The following is a 16,798-nucleotide window of genomic DNA, read 5'->3' as shown; positions in this document are numbered from 1 at the left end:
TGGCTCCAGTGGAGGCGATGAGGCTCATTGATTAAATGTGAAGGGCGCGTCTCGTTCGAAATTTGCATTTATATGGTCACCCATCATGATCAATAATGCCCTTAATTGCTTGGTTTTCTAACAGAAAACACGGGTGCTCAGAGGACGGTGAAGTAACGCTAATCGATCTCGTTAACTTTATTCTGGACAATTCCTGTCAGATGTTAGGGTCTGAAATGGGGGGAGGGGGGGCGAAATGTGTCTCTTTGTCCCCAGTTGGACATCGAGACTTCACCCCAAATGATATAATGTCCATCGACAGTTACTGAATGTCTGATGCATCTTGAGCTCACCGCTCACTGCCAAGCTCGCTTAATGCAAACATCTATTCTCAATATTCGGGGGGGGGGGGGATATATCAAATATAAATAAAGAACCCCGTTCCTTAGAATCAGCTCGGTACGAAAAGATTGGAAAATAATAGCTATTGACCGGCGGGCGTGGCTCCGTGGTTGAGCGTCGACCTAGGAACCAGGAGGTCAGGGTTCGATTCCCGGTCCAGGGCACATGCCCGGGTTGTGGGCTCCATCCCCAGTAGGGGGCGTGCAAGAGGCAGCCGATCCATGATTCTATCTCATCATGGATGTTTCTATCTCTCTCTCTCTCTCCCTTCCTCTCTGACATCAAGAAAAACATATTTTTAAAAAAATAAAGAAGGAACTGAATGCCTTCTTTTTTGTCCACAGACAACGAGGGGCCATCAAATCCCAGATTCAGCCTTAGAACACGAAACACACTTTTTCACCTTCTCCTCTTTCTTCATCTGAAAAACAAACAAACTGTAAATGGACTTAAATGAAACTCCACCAATAAATGCATGTTCTCTAACCTTGCACAGATTCGTGCCCCAGTGGGGTCCCTCGGCCTGGCCTGCGGGATCGGGCCGAAACCGGCTCTCCGCCATCCCCAGAGGAGTCCTGGATTGGGAGAGGGTGCAGGCCAGGCTGAGGGACCCCACCGGTGCACGATCGGGGCCGGGGAGGGATGTGGGAGATTGGCCAGTGGGGGAGGGACCGCGGGAGGGCTCCAGGGCGTGTCTGGCCTGTCTCATTCAGTCCCAATCGGCCAGATCCCAGCAGCAAGCAAACCTACCAGTTGGAGCGTCTGTCCCCTGGTGGTCAGTGCACGTCATAGCGACTGGTCGAACGGTCTAATGAATGTTCGGACACTTAGCATATTAGGCTTTTATTATATAGGATATGTCAGAGAGGAAGGGAGAGGGAGAGCGAGAGAAACATCCATGATAAGAGGGAATCATGGACCGGCTGCCTCCTGCACGCCCCCTACTGGGGATCAAGCCCACAACCCAGGCATGTGGCCCTGACCGGGAATCGAACCATGACCTCCTGGTTCCTGAGGTTGACACTCAACCACTGGGCCAAGCCACCCAGGCTCACACCTGTTGATTTTTTTTTATATATATATTTTATTGCTTTTTTACAGAGAGGAAGGGAGAGGGATAGAGAGTTAGAAACATCGATGAGAGAGAAACATCCATCAGCTGCCTCCTGCACACCTCCCACTGGGGATGTGCCCGCCACCAAGGTCCATGCCCTTGACCGGAATCGAACCCGGGACCCTTCAGTCCGCAGGCCGACGCTCTATCCACTGAGCCACACCGGTGAGGGCACACCTGTTGGTTTTTTAAATCTATACATTGTGACCTGTCTCCAGGCCTTCAGCTCCTTGACAGGGAGCGACGCCGGGTCTGCCTCCGTGTGGGATCCACGCCAACCCTCGGACCACGTCTGTCGTTACCGAGCGACAACCGAGGCAGCGCATCCGCCTGGTCCTCCCTGCGCACGGAGAACAGTGGCCTCCCTCCCGGAAATTCAACAGCAAACAGCCTTTGAGACCATCTGCCTCGTGGGCGATGAGTTTGGCCCTTCCCCGACCAATCTGGTCGCAGATTTCAGCAAATGGGGGCAAAGCTCTGGGTCCACAAAGCGTAGATTCTTGCCCAGAATCCCTGAATCCAGATATTTCCACCGGCCGACGATTTGGGAATTCAGAGATCCCTTATGCCCTTGACGTTAGGGGAGTGTCTTACTGGAAAATAAAAGGGAATTTATTCAAAACGAAGCAGATATGAGTAGAAATCACTTTTTCAAAGAAATATATGTTTTGATTTCAGAGAGAGAGGAAGGGAGAGAGAGAGAGAGAGAGACAAATCCATGATGAGAGAGAATCATGGATCGGCTGCCTCCTGCACACCCCCTACTGGAGAGAGAGAGAGAGAGAGAGAGAGAGAGAGGAACATCCATGATGAGAGAGAATCATGGATCGGCTGCCTCCTGCACGCCCCCTACTGGAGAGAGAGAGAGAGAGAGAGAGAGAGAGAGAAACATCCATGAGGAGAGAGAATCATGGATCGGCTGCCTCCTGCACGCCCCCTACTGGAGAGAGAGAGAGAGAGAGAGAGAGAGAGAGAGAGAGAGAGAGAGAGAAACATCCATGATGAGAGAGAATCATGGATCAGCTGCCTCCTGCACGCCCCCTACTGGAGAGAGAGAGAGAGAGAGAGAGAGAGAGAGAGAGAGAGAGAGAGAGAAACATCCATGATGAGAGAGAATCATGGATCGGCTGCCTCCTGCACGCCCCTGACTGGGGATCGAGCCCACAACCTGGGCATATGCCCTTGACCGGGAATCAAACCATGGCCTCCTGGTTAAAAGGTCGATGCTCAACCACTGAGCCACACCAGCTGGGCTAAAATCACTTTTTTTTCCCCCAAGTACCAACTCAGGTCTTTAGGAATATTAGACACACTAGAGGCCCAGTGCAAGAATTCGTGCCCCCGTGGGGTCCCTCGGCCTGGCCTGCGGGATCGGGCTGAAACTGGCTCTCCGACATCCCCCGAGGGGTCCTGGATGGGGAGAGGGTGCAGGCCAGGCTGAGGGACCCCACCGGTGCATGATCGGGGCCGGGGAGGGACGTGGGAGGTTGGCCAGCCGGGGGGGGGGGGGGACCGTGGGAGGGCTCCAGGGCATGTCTGACCCGTCTCGCTCAGTCCCGATCGGCCAGACCCCAGCAGGGTCTGCCCCCTGGTGGTCAGTGCACGTCATAGCAACTGGTCAACCAGTCGACTGTCTGCCCCCTGGTGGTCAGTGCACATCATAGCGAGCGGTTAAGAGATCAACCACGGAGCCACGCCGGCTGGACACTCCTTCTATTTATTTTAAAAAAAGGAGTTTTCATTGCATGACGTCCAGACTTGCCTATAAATCCGTAATTAAAAAAAAATGCAGAGTTTAAATTTCTAAAAACGTGTGTGATGGGATTCATCCTTCTAAACCCTTACCCTCCCGCAGGCATGTTCACCACCAATGCTTGGCTCACACACGTGTGCGTTCATGGAAGTCACACGTCGAGGCCTCCTGCATGCGCTGAATTATTAAAGACCGCGGGGAAGGGAACACGCATCCTTTTTAGAGCTCATCTCCCCCGCCACTGCCCGGGGCAGCGCGTCCTTTTAAGTCTTCTTTCCCGTGATGATTTTCCTCCCGGTGAAAATGTAGGCTGTGGGCCCACCGTGGGCTCGACAGCCCTTATTAAATCATATCTCGTCTGCGGGCGGCCGTGCCGACGATCCATCTTCCCAGAGGTTTGCTTTTTCCGGGGGGGACTCAGACGGGGGGAGCGTGTGGCCTGCCTCCTTGAAGTCACCTTCGTTCGAGAACGAAATGGCCAAGCCAGGTTTCCGAATTTTGTATTTTCACCAAGGATGCTATGTTGCTGTTGTTGTTGTTAATCTTTACCCGAAGATATTTTTTTTGTCCATTGATTTTTAGAGAGAGTGGACGGGAGGGAGAGAGACAGAGAGAGAGAGAGAGACATCGATGTGAGAGGGACACATCGATGGGTTGCCTCCCACATGCACCCCAGCCGGGTTCGAGGAATGGAGCCTGCAACCTGGACATGTGCCCTGGACCGGAATCGAACCCGGGACCCTTCCGTCCGCAGGCCGAGGCTCTATCCACTGAGCCACACCAGCCAGCCTGGACCCATGGCTCAATGGCCGAGCGTCGACCTAGGAACCAGGAGGTCACGGTTCAATTCCATGTCAAGGGCATGTGCCCGGGTTGTGCGCTCGATCCCCAGAAGGGGGGCGTGCAGGAGGCAGCCGGTCCATGATTCTCTCTCATCGTGGATGTCTCTCTCTCTCTCTCCCTCTCCCTTCCTCTCTGAAATCAAAATATAAAATAAAATTGAAAAGAATAGGTGCTAAAATGTTTGAAATGAATAAAACTATTGAAATAAAAAAAAAAAGAGACCGTACCCTTTTAGGTAATGATGTTTACTTTGAATTTATATTCGTTCACACAAACACTCCATCCATGCTTTTGTTCCGGCCCTCCGGTCCAGTATAAGAACCCATGGTGGCCCTCGCGTCAAACAGTTTGATCACCCCTGGGTTAGAAGCTGCTTTATCAATAAAGGATACTCCCCGTCCGTCTCAGCCAAGCTTTCCCCAATTCATATGCGAACCATCCCTGGTTATCCTTCAGCCAAGAGGACGCTTCCATCCCCCGTAATGAGCAGGCTGTCCGTGTGGGGCCCACGGCGCTTAGAGCCGACCCCGAGTTTGTCAGGAGTCGCAGCAAATTGGCGACGATAGCGTGTTGACGACGTGGGGCTCACGGACGGAGAAGGTCAATGCCAATTAGAGAAAATGGGGGGGGGGCTTGTAGAATGCGCGATGGCAAACGAGGTGCTTGCAAAAGGCGTCCTTCGAGCCGAGGACAGTGACCCCAACATGCTCGTGTGTCAATATTAAGTCCACGATGGTCAAATATGTGGCTTTGGCCCCCCCTCACTCCCCTGAGCAAGGCCAATTCAGCTTCTCGTTTAACAACTCCTAGCTTCTTCCGATAAACTAGAGGTCTGGTGAGTGAAATTCGTGCATGGAGGGGGGGGGTGTGTCCCTCAGCCCAGCCTGCACCCTCTCCAATCTGGGACCCCTTGGGGGATGTCCCGCTCACAATCCAGGACTGCTGGCTCCCAACTGCTCACCTGCCTGCCTTCCTGATTGCCCCTAACCGCTTCTGCCTGCCAGCCTGATCACCCCCTAACCACTCCCCTGCCAGCCTGATCGATGCCTAACTGCTCCCCTGCTGGCCTGGTTGCCCCTAACTGTCCTCCCCTGCCGGCCTGGTCACCCCCAACTGCCCTGCCCTGCAGACCTGGTCACCCCCAACTACCCTGCCCTGCAGGTCTGGTCCCCCCCAACTGCTCTCCCCTGCAGGCCTGGTCACCCCTAACTGTTCTCCCCTGCAGGCCTGATCACCCACAACTGCCCTCCCCTGCAGGCCTGATCGCCCACAACTGCCCTCCCCTGCAGGCCTGATCGCCCACAACTGCCCTCCCCTGCAGGCCTGGTCACCCCTAACTGCCCTCCCCTGCAGGCCTGGTCACTCCTAACTGCCCTCCCCTACAGGCCTGGTCCCTCCCACCTCCCCTCCCCTGTAGCCCTGGTCACCCCTAACTGCTCTCCCCTGCAGGCCTGATCACCCACAACTGCCTTCCCCTGCTGGCCATCTTTGACCACATGGGGGCGGCCAACTTGTGTGTTGGAGTGATGGTCAATCTGCATATTACTCTTTTATTAGATAGGAGGATGTCAGGGGATCCCTCAGCAGTCCAATGCTTGAGCTGCGATAGCACCAATAAGCCGACCGTAGGAATTAGTCACTGGCCCTCAGACAGATTCTGAGGGACTCACGGAAGTCCTCAGACATGAGTCCTTTCTACCAGGGGCACACGCTACACGGAAGGATGCGCCGAAGGCCGGGGGAGGGGGGCGGCAGGTTCCTTTGGGAAAACGTCTCCGTTGGAAAAGTGGGTGCCTATTTGGGGTGAGACACCAGACCCATGGGATTGTCGACCAAGAAGGTCGGGAGGATGCTGGGTGCCGAGCTGACCAGGCCCCATGGCCATGCAAGCGTGCTGTGTGTTAGTTCTGTCCGTCATCTCTCTATCATCCATCTATCTGTCTGTCTATCTATCTATTATCTATCTATCTATCTATCTATCTATCTATCCATCTATCTATCTGTCTATCTGTCTATCTATCTGTCTATCTATCTATCAATCATCTATCTATCTATCTATCTATCTATCATCTATCTGTCTATCTATCTATCTATCTATCTATCCATCACCTATCTATCTATCTATCATCTATCTTCATCTATCATCTATCTATCTATTATTTATCTATATATCACCTATCATCTATCTATCTATCACCTATCTATCATTTATCTATTTATCATCAATCTATCTATATCTATCTATCATCTATGATCTATCTATCTTGATATCTCTCTATCCATCTCTCTCTCTTTCTCTCTCTATTTTTCTATCTACCTATCTATCTATATGTCTATTATCTATATTTCTATCAGTCTATCATCTATCTATCATCTTTCTATCTTTTTCCATTTATTTATCTATCTTTATTTCTATCTATCTATCTATCTATCTATCTTTCTATTTATCATCTTTCTTTCTTTCTTTCTATCTTTCTATCTATCATCTATCTATCTATCTATCTATATCTATATTTCTATCTATCTATCATCTATCTATCTATCTATCTATCTATCTATCATCTATCTATCTATCTATCTATCTATCTATGTATATCTATCTTTCTATCTATCTATTATCTATCTATCTATCTATCTATCTATCTATATCTATCTTTCTATCATCTATCTATCTCTATCTATCTATATTTCTATCTATCATCTATCTATCTATCTTTCTATCTATCATCTATCTATCTATCTATCTATCATCTATCTATCATCTATCTCTATCTATCTATATTTCTATCTATCATCTATCTATCTATCTATCTATCTATCTATCTATCTATCTATCTATCTGGTCTATTTTTAAATGAATCTTTATTGTGGAAAGTATTCCAGATGTCCCCTCTTTCTCCCATTGACCCCCTTGACTCTGCCCCCACCCGCCCAGGCCTTCACCGCGCTATTGCCTGTGCGTATACGCATTTAAGTTTTCCTGTTCATCTCTTCCCTCACCCCCTACCCCCTTCCCCTCTGAGACCCATAAGTCTGTTCCATGCTTCTGTTTCTATTTTATGCATCTGTTTATCATGTTCATTAGATTCCACACGTGAGTGAGACCCTGGGACGCTTGACCTGAACCTGCCCGGGAGCTGTTCCCACTCCCACATCTTCTCCACCCTCTTTGCACACTTTGAATTCAGAAAGCATTTGCTAAATACGACGGAAGAGAGATTTTTTAAAAAAAATCACTGGGCTGGCTTTGCACGGCCAGTGGCATCGAATGCCCGGTATTACCTTGTCCCCGGACTCTTAGTCTTAAAAGGCCTCATTGGGCGCTGGATCATGCACGCATGCACGAGCACGGACCCTGCTGTCCACCGCGTGTTGGGAGTGAGAGTCTTAACTCCCTCATCAGAAATCCGGAAGCATTCCCCAGTGGACACACAGTCCAAGCTTCCGGTTTGAAAAGCCACAGCAGAGATCCTGTTCCTGGCCATTAAGAATATTTTCCTCTGCTGACGTGCATGGAGACAAGGTCTGTGGGGGTCGCGTGTGGTGGGCGGGACAATGCCTCACCCCAGACCTGTACACCAAGCACGTCAAACTCGCGGCCCACAAGGAATATTTTTGCGGTCCAGCCAATCGAGGGGCGTGTAAGAAACGTTTTAATAAAAATTTCATCACTTAATTTTTACCATGCCCCGTTATATATCATCTACACAGATAAAAGAGAAATATGCAAATTGACCGTACCTCCGCGATGCCCACCAGCCAATCAGGAGTGCGTATGCAAATGAACCCAACAGCGATGGTGGGTTAATTTGCATATGCTGGCGCTGAGGGGGCAGGGAGGGACACTCGTGTCATCGCCATAAAAGCCTAATATGCAAATCGACCGAACGGCGGAACGACCCGTCGCTGTGATGCAGACTGACCACCAGGGGGCAGACGCTCAATGCAGGAGCTGCCCCCTGGTGGTCAGTGAAATCGCACAGGGGGAGCGCCAGTCAACCAGGAGCCGGGCTCACAGCTGGCGGGCGCCGTGGCGGTGGCGGGAGCCTCTCCCACCTCCATGGCAGCGCTAAGGCGCAGCGAGCAGGCGGGTGGTAAGGAGCGAGGGGTCCCGGACTGCGAGAGGGTGCAGGCTGGGCTGAGGGACCCCCCCTCCCCCCATGCACGAATTTTGTGCACTGGGCCTCTAGTTATTCATAATGAACTACAACGTTCGCTAATGACCGATGACTATGATCGTGTGGCATTCATGTCCCTCACACGCCTTATGCGCAGACACACCATTTCTCCCCACGAATACCAGCAGCGCATATTCTAGCAGCCGATGGCCACGCCCTTCATCTTGGATTGACTTGTGTGGCGTGCGCAACAGGAAATAGGTAGCTTTCGGAGAACGAGAAAAACAGGTCGACTTGCATGATGCTTATTCATTTGTGCCGTTATTCAGTGTCTGGTAAGTTCACGTTCGAGGAAAAATATTATTTTTTTTTTAAAAATGTTCTAGCCCTAACCGGTTTGGCTCAGTGGATAGAGCGTCAGCCTGCGGACTGAAGGGTCCCAGGTTCGATTCCAGTCAAGGGCATGTACCTGGGTTGCTGGCACATCCCCAGGTGGGGGGTGTGCAGGAGGCAGCTGATCGATGTTTCTCTCTCATCGATGTTTCTAACTTTCTATCCCTCACTCTTCCTCTCTGTAAAAAATCAATAAAATATATTTTAAAAAATAAATAAATAAATAAAAATGTTCTATTATTTTAGGTGAACGATGACTCATTTATTTCAGCCCTTTGCATTCAGCATGTCTCTATCGCAAGAAACCTATGTTTACTATGAAAATTGAAGCTTTGCGGGGGGGGGGGGCACGTACACGTAAACTTTGTTTATTGGGCCCGTGTGAGCCTGTGAGTTTGACATGCTTGCTGTACACACACGTGTTCCGGGCACGTGGGGATGGGATGCCTCTGTGATCCAGGTTGCCGATGGCACGTTAATCAGCTGACCTTCAAACCAGGCGGGCTCAATAGAATCAAAGCATCTTTAAAAACACAGGAGCCTGGCCGGTGTATCTCAGCGGTTGAGCATCGACCTGTGAACCACGGAGGTCAAGGTTCAATTCCCAGTCAGGGCTGTGGGCTTGATCCCCCTCCCCGCCCCCCTCGTCAGGGGCCTCAGGAGGCAACCCATCCATGATTCTCTCTCATCATCGATGTTTCTCTCCCTCTCTCTCTTCCTCTCTCTCTTCCTCTCTCTGGAATCAATAAAAAAATATTTTTTTTTAAAGGAAAAGATTGAGCCCTAACCGGTGTGGCTCCGTGGATAGAGCATCGGCCTGCGGACGGAAGGGTCCCGGGTTCGATTCCGGTCAAGGGCATGGACCTTGGTGGCGGGCACATCCCCAGGTGGAGGTGTGCAGGAGGCAGCTGATGGATGTTTCTCTCTCCTCGATGTTTCTAACTCTCTCTCCCTCTGCCCTCCTCTCTGTAAGAAATTAATAAAATATTTTTTCTAAAAGGAAAAGATTGAAATAAATCTGCTTCATTCCGCAGGGAACGCTTGGCCACGGGAACACACCATCTCCGTGGAAACCACACCGTGCCCTTTGGCTGCTACAGGGACTGCGGGAAGGTGAGTCAATGCCTTTTATTTACTCCAACACAAAAGCACGGCCTGCAGACCGAAGGGTCCCGGGTTCGATTCCGGTCAAGGGCACGAGCCTCGGCTGCGGGCTCGGTCCAACATGAAAGAGGCAGCCGATCCATGATTCCCTGTCTTCATGGATGTTTCTATCTCTCTCTTCCTCTTCCTTCCTCTCTAAAATCAATAAAAAAATATATATATTTTTCTTTTTTAAAAAAGCATGGCCAACGTTTCTATTTGCCCCAGCAGGCGCTCATGTCTGTCCAAGTATGAACCCAAACTCTTGAGATTTTTTAAAAATATATATTTTATTGGTTTTTTTACAGAGAGGAAAGGAGAGGGAAAGAGTGTTAGAAACATCGATGAGAGAGAAACATCCATCAGCTGCCTCCTGCACACCTCCAACTGGGAATGTGCCCGCAACCAAGGTACATGCCCTTGACCGGAATCGAACCCAGGACCCTTCAGTCCGCAGGCCGACGCTCTATCCACTGAACCACACCGGTGAGGGCCAAACCCTGAGATTTTAGGTACAGAATCATCTCCGCTCATCCAATCACAGTCTGTGCCTTCTCATTCCCCTTTCTTCCAACCTCAAGGCAAAGTTCTCAGCGTACAGATGAGAAACGTGAGGGTCAAGAAGTTGAAGGGGCCCTGACCGGTATGGCTCAGTGGATAGAGCGTCGGCCTGCGGACGGAAGGGTCCCGGGTTCGATTCCGGTCAAAGGCATGTACCTTGGTGGCGGGCACATCCCCAGTAGGAGGTGTGCAGGAGGCAACTGATCGATGTCTCTCTTTCATCGATGTTTCTAACTCTCTCTCCCTGTCCCTTCCTCTCTGTAAAAAAATCAATGAAATATATTTTTTTTAAAAAAAGAAGTTAAAGGGGACTGGCATGTGTGGCTCAGTGGCTAAGCATCGACCTATGAACCAGGAGGTCAGGGTTCGACTCCCAGTCAAGGGCACATGCCCAGGTTGCCGGCTCCATCCCCAGGAGGGGGCGTGCAGGAGGCAGCTGATCCATGATTCTCTCTCCTCATGGATGTTTCTATCTCTTTCTCTCTCCCTTCCTCTCTGAAATCAATAAAAATGTATTTTAAAAAAATCACAGTGCTTAGCCACATCGTGATTAGACATGGATAGAATGTCCGAAATGATCCCCCCAGTATGTCAAGGGTTGCCCATCTGGAAAGATCGCTTTCCGCATCTTGTAAGACTTCCAGAGAAGACGCCATGCAAAGGGGGGGGGGGTTGTCTCCGGGGCCATGATTGGGGTGCAAGGTTCACCCTGCAGGGGGTCTCCCACTCTGTGACGCAGCGCCCCAGGAATGCTCTCCATCAAGCCTCGCGCCTCAGTTTCTGGCACCCAGGAGCCAAAAACCCAGCCCGCCCCGCCCCGCCCCTCCTTGTCCCGGGCTGTGGGAAAGGCCCGTGAATGAGCTCATTGAAGCGCAACCCCTGAGACGGAGGGGCTCTGAGTGACACTGGCAGGGCCTCAAAGGTTTCCGGGGGGCATCCCTTCGCCCGGAAAAGCACGGATGGGAGAGACCTAAAGCCCCCGCATGCATCCTCCTCCTTTAATAAGGGGGGGCGGGGGTTGGCAAAGCCCGCGGGCTCCTCCCCCCATAAAACGCAGCTATTCAGGGTCCTTCCAACGCCAGGCAGCGCACAAATCACTGCGCAGGCGGAATGTTTGAAGTCTGGGCGGCCCGGTCCTGAGAGAGCCGGGCTGTGTTTCCCCTTCCATAGGCGTGTTTGCCAAGCGCTCTGCAAACCACGTCCAGGGCGCACCGAGCAACCATTATGCGCGCAAGGAGTGCTCTGCGCTCAGGGGCCAGTAACCATTATGCGCTCAGGGGCCAGCAACCATTATGCGCTCAGGGGCAAGCAGGCATGATGCGCGCAAGGTGTACTCTGCGCTCAGGGGCCAGTAACCATTATGCACTCAGGGTTGAGCAACTATTATGCGCGCAAGGTGTACTCTGCACTCAGGGGGCGAGCAGCTATGATGAGCGCATGGTCTGCTCTGCGCTCAGGGGCAGCAACCATTATGCGCTCAGGGGCTAGTAGCCATTATGCGCTCAGGTGCCAGCAACCATTATGCGCTCGGGGGCGAGCAACCATTATGTGCTCAGGGGCCAGCCACCACTATGCGCTCAGGGGCCAGCAACCATTATGCGCTCAGGGGCGAGCAACCATTATGCGCTCAGGGGCCAGCCACCACTATGCGCTCAGGGGCCAGTAGCCATTATGCGCTCAGGGGCCAGCAACCATTATGTGCTCAGGGGCGAGCAATCATTATGTGCTCAGGGGCCAGCCACCACTATGAGCTCAGGGGCCAGCAATCATTATGCGCTCAGGGGCCCTAACCATTATGCGCTCAGGGGCCCTAACCATTATGCGCTCAGGGGCCAGCAATCATTATGCGCTCAGTGGCCAGTAACCATTATGTGCTCAGGGGCCAGCCACCATTATGCGCTCAGGGGCCAGCAACCATTATGCGCTCAGGGGCCAGCAACCATTATGCGCTCAGGGGCAAGCAGGCATGATGCGCGCAAGGTGTACTCTGCGCTCAGGGGCCAGTAACCATTATGCACTCAGGGTTGAGCAACTATTATGCCCGCAAGGTGTACTCTGCACTCAGGGGGCGAGCAGCTATGATGAGCGCATGATCTGCTCTGCGCTCAGGGGCAGCAACCACTATGCTCTCAGGGGCGAGCCACCATTATGTGCTCAGGGGCCAGCCACCATTATGCGCTCAGGGGCCAGCCACCATTATGCGCTCAGGGCCCAACAACCATTATGCGCTCAGGGGCCAGCCACCACTATGCGCTCAGGGGCCAACAACCATTATGCGCTCAGGGGCCAGCCACCATTATGCGCTCAGGGCCCAACAACCATTATGCGCTCAGGGGCCAGCCACCATTATGCACTCAGGGGCCAGTAACCATTATGCGCTCAGGGGCCAGTAACCATTATGCGCTCAGGGGCCCTAACCATTATGCGCTCAGGGGCCAGCCACCATTATGCTCTCAGGGGCCAGTAGCCATTATGCGCTCAGGGGCCAGCCACCATTATGCGCTCAGGGGCCAGCAACCATTATGCGCTCAGGGGCCAGCAACCATTATGCGCTCAGGGGCCAGCCACCACTATGCGCTCAGGGGCCAGCCACCATTATGCGCTCAGGAGCCAGCAACCATTATGCGCTCAGGGGCCAGTAACCATTATGCGCTCAGGGGCTAGTAACCATTATGCGCTCAGGGGCCAGTATCCATTATGCGCTCAGGAGCGAGCAACCATTATGTGCTCAGGAGCCAGCAACCATTATGCGCTCAGGGGCCAGTAACCATTATGCGCTCAGGGGCCAGTAACCATTATGCGCTCAGGGGCCAGTAACCATTATGTGCTCAGGGCCAGTAGCCATTATGCGCTCAGGGGCCAGCCACCGTTATGCGCTCAGGGGCCCTAATCATTATGCGCTCAGGGGCCAGCCACCGTTATGCGCTCAGGGGCGAGCAACCATTATGCGCTCGGGGGCGAGCAACCATTATGCGCTCGGGGCCAGCCACCATTATGTGCGCATGATCGGCTCTGCGGTCAGGGGCGAGCAGGCGTTCCTTTTTAAAAAAGTTTTTGTTAATCCTCACCCGAGGATTATTTCCACTGATTTTTTTTTTTTTTTTTTTTTAGAGACAGAGAGAGAGAGAGAAACATGGATGTGCAGAGAGACACATTGAGTGGTTGCCTCCCACACGTGCCCCAACCAGGTGGCCCCAGCAACCGAGGTAGGAGCCCTTGACAGGAATGGAACCCCAGACCCTTCAATCCACTGAGCAACACCAGCTAGGACCTTTTTTTTTTTTTCATGGGCGAATCAATGCTCAGGGATCAAAGGACTTTCGTTTAAGGCTGGGATGGGGAAGGCCTTTCTCTGTGGGTGATAAAGCCTGTGAGGTCACCCCCCCATGCCCGGTTCAACATCCATTCTTGCATCATATGCACTGCACTGAGTGGCCCGATGATGATGATCTCTGAACGCATCATCATCTGGCCACTCCGTGTCGATCCTATAGAATAAAAGGCTCATATGCAAACGGTCCCCTCGACCAGGAGTTCGACCAGCAGGCAGGCCGGCCAACCGCCCATGTCCCCTCCCCCTGGCCAGGCTGGCCGGACCCCACCCATGCACGAATTCATGCACCGGGCCTCTAATATATATATATTATATACTGAGTGGCCAGATTATGATGATCTCTGAACGCATAATAATCTGGCCACTCAATATATATATATATATATATATATATATATATATATATATATATATATATATACACACACATACACATACATATATATATTAGAGGCCCGGTGCATGAATTCGTGCATGGGTGGGGTCCGGCCAACCTGGCCAGGGGGAGGGGACATGGGCCGTTGGCCGGCCTGCCTGCTGGTCGAACTCCTGGTCGAGGGGACCATTTGCATATTAGCCTTTTATTCTATAGGATCGACACGGAGTGGCCAGATGATGATGCGTTCAGAGATCATCCTCATCTGGCCACTCCGTGTAACTAAGCCAAATCTCCTACATATCCCACTTGCGTTTGCACCTCCTGGCCGGCAGGGGGCAGTGCTGGTCCCTCTGTAGATGGTGTTTCTCCCAGGAGGGGCCCAGATGTTGCAAAGGAAAGTGCAGGTGCATCCAGAGGGGGTGGCTCAGGAGCCTGGGGTCCATTTCCCCTTCTCCCCTGAGGAATGTGTTGAATATTTTAAGCTCCATTGTGCTCAGCATCACCCCCAGCTGCAGGCCAGCTCCTTGGCGCTCATGGAAAGTGGTTCTCGGGTTCCCCCGGGGCTGGACGCTCCTTTCAGAACATCCCTGGCCCTTAATGCGTTTCCTAAAGACGGTGCCAAGTTGGGTTTGAGGGTCAGAAAGCCGGTATCACAGTTCTCAGGGCAGCCTCTTTGTCAACAACCAGTTCTCCTTCTCCTCCTCCTCTTCCTCCTCTTCCTCCTCTTCCTCCTCCTCCTCCACCTCCTCCTCATTCTCCTCCTCCTCCACCTCTTCCTCCTCCTCCTCCTCCTCTTCCTCCTCTTCCTCCTCCTCCTCTTCCTCCTCCTCCTCCTCCTCCTCCACCTCTTCCTCCTCCTCCTCCTCCTCCTCCTCCACCTCTTCCTCCTCCTCCTCCTCCTCCTCCTCCTCCTCCTCCTCCACCTCTTCCTCCTCCCCCTTCTCCTACTAATCCTCCTCCCCCTCCTCCTCCCCCTCCTCCTCCTCCTCTTCCTCCTCCTCCTCCCCGTCCTCCTCCTCCTCTTCTTCCTCCTCCACCTCTTCCTCCTCCCCCTCTTCTTCCTCCTCCCCCTCTTCTTCCTCCTCCCCCTCTTCTTCCTCCTCCCCCTTCTCCTCCTCATCCTCCTCCCCCTCCTCCTCCACCTCCTCCTCCTCCTCTTCCTCCTCCTCCTCCTCCTCCTCCTCCACCTCTTCCTCCTCCCCCTCTTCTTCCTCCTCCCCCTTCTCCTACTAATCCTCCTCCCCCTCCTCCTACACCTCCTCCTCCTCCTCTTCCTCCTCCTCCTCCTCCTCCCCGTCCTCCTCCTCCACCTCTTCCTCCTCCCCATCTTCTTCTCCTCCCCCTTCTCCTACTCATCCTCCTCCCCCTCCTCCTCCACCTCCTCCTCCTCCTCTTCCTCCTCCTCATCCTCCTCCTCCTCCTCCTCCACCTCTTCCTCCTCCCCCTCCACCTCTCCCTCCTCCTCCTTCTCTCCCTCATCATCCACCTTCTCCTTCTTCTCCTCCTCCTCCAACTCCTCCCCCTCCTCCTCTTCCTCCTCTCCCTCCTCCTCCTCCCCCCTCCTCCTCCCCCCTCCTCCCCCTCCTCTTTATTTTTTAAATTTTAAAACATATTTTTATTGATTTCAGAGAGGAAGGAAGAGGGAAAGAGAGAGAAACATCCATGAGGAGAGAGAATCATGGATCGGGTGCCTCCTGCACCCCCCAATGTGGACCGAGCCCACAACTCAGGCATGTGCCCCCAACCGAAATCGAACCCGAGACCCTTCAGTCCGCAGAATGACGCTCCATCCACTGAGCCAAACTAACCAGGAGGTGGCTGCTGCTGCTCCTCCTCCTCCTCCATATCCTTCCTCCTCCTCCTCCTCCTCTTCTTCTTTATATATTTTTTATTGATTTCAGAGAGAGGAAGGGAGAGGAAAGAGAGGGAGAAACATCCATGAGGAGAGAGAATCATGGACCGGCTGCCTCCTGCACGCCCCCTCCTGGGGATGGAGCCCACAACCCGGGCCTGTGCCCTTGACCGGGAATCGAACCCTGACCTCCCGGTTCCTAGGGTGGGCTAAGCATTCCCCTGAAATAAGACTCCTCTCCCTGCTGTCATTCCTCAGGAATGTGATCATGATCACGGTGTCTAAATCGTCCGTTCCTATCCCAAGTGTAAGGTAAGGATGTGTTACTACAAGGTTGTTGGGGTGGGGTTGTTTGTTTATTTTGTTTTACAAGATTTATTGGCTTCATTTCGGAATCTGTGGTTCGGGGCGTCCACGTACTCGGCTGGTTGATAAATCCTCCTGCTTCGCCGTGGTTGACACCAGGAACAGATTTCTCAATGGGAAGTTGAATCGGATTTATTAGCCGGTTTTATAAATCAAGTGAAAAATATATAGTTTGAGCTGCACAAAGCCGAGATGTATGCACAGGCCCAATAAATCAGGAACGTAATACCCGCCACGTCCTGTGCTATTTTATTTTATTTTATTTATTTTTTTTAGCTAATCTGGTCAATTACGGGCTAAATACTTCATGCCTTTTAATCCATTTCGTATGTATGATTAGAACTCATTATTTCAGCAAATCCCGGTGGATGGGGGTGATCCTAAGTGTGTGTGTGCGGGAGGGTTTGGACGCCTGCCTGCATATTAAGTTGAAGGATAAGGAATGCGAACCCCGGGAGAATAAATGAAAAACGTACACGAATAATATTCAATCCCATATGCTAAGGGGATGAGGCTGCCTCTGCCTCCTCCTCCTCCTCCTCTTCCTCCTCCTCCTCCTCC

This window comes from Plecotus auritus, assembly GCF_963455305.1.
Source record: "Plecotus auritus genome assembly, chromosome: X".
NCBI lineage: Eukaryota > Metazoa > Chordata > Mammalia > Chiroptera > Vespertilionidae > Plecotus > Plecotus auritus.
Note: the sequence above shows the minus strand (reverse complement) of the source record.